The sequence below is a fragment of the Bison bison genome, unplaced genomic scaffold (assembly GCF_000754665.1).
Source record: "Bison bison bison isolate TAMUID 2011002044 unplaced genomic scaffold, Bison_UMD1.0 scf7180017864456, whole genome shotgun sequence".
Classification (NCBI taxonomy): domain Eukaryota; kingdom Metazoa; phylum Chordata; class Mammalia; order Artiodactyla; family Bovidae; genus Bison; species Bison bison.
The window spans coordinates 6,012-6,997 of NW_011495018.1; positions in this window are offsets into that span (position 1 = coordinate 6,012).

Genomic DNA, 986 nt, shown 5'->3' on the forward strand with positions numbered 1-986 from the left:
ATTAGAGACACACCATTCCTGAGCCTCCTCCTGGGTGCTGTTAAAGCCGACAGGACTTCTCAGAGCTGACCTCACCGCTGTCTGGGCCTCATGTGACTGGCTGACCCCTCCCTGCCCCTTCCCCTGGCTCTGGGACCCAGCCCTGCCCCGCATCCTGACCAGCTCTCCAGTCTCCCTTCTGTGTCCCTGAAGCTCTTCCTGCTGCTTGAGGCCCAGGGGTCTCCAGGGCTACCTCCGGACCCCGCTCCCCCTTTGCAATCTCACCCGCACCCCATCCCCTCTGTGCACCTCCCTACAGCCCTGCACCTCCAGCCCTGACCTCTCCTCCCACAAACGTCCGCCCTGATCCACCTGTCCCAGACAGAAGGCCTGCCACCCCACTGAGTCCTCCAACACCCACCCTTTCCCAGAGCCTCCCAGGGTGACCCCGTGCCCTGTCCGCCTCGTGGGTGTGCGGTGTGTGGGCCCCCGGCCCTCCCCAGCCCCACAGCCATCGACCGCTCTCCGTTCCTGCCCTCACCCTGCGCGGCTGCAGGCTGCGACAATCCTCACCCGCGCCCTCTCTTCAGTCTCCCGCTGGCGCCAGCACCCCGGTTCAAGCTGTAGGAAGGGGAACCCGCCCTCCAGACCTCGGCAGAGGCTACTCCCTTGGCGTCCTCACCCCTCCTCTGTCCAGCACTGTCCACTCTTTCAGACCTCAGCTCAACCGCCCTGAGCTTGGGGCATTCCCCCAACGCCCTTCCAGGGACGGGTCTTCTCCACCAAGGGCCAGGCTCCCCGCTTCCCCTGTGGGGCGGGGCGCACAGATGCTCGGTGAGGTGTCGTGTCCTCCCCGACGCGGGCGGCCTGCCCTCCCGCAGGCCCAGATCAGGCACACAACTATTTGCAGGGTACGTGAGTGAACACGCTGAGGAACAGGGCGGCTTTCTGCGGGGCTGGGAGGGGCTCAGGCGACGGCCAGGGCCGGAAGCTGAGGCATCTTGGAC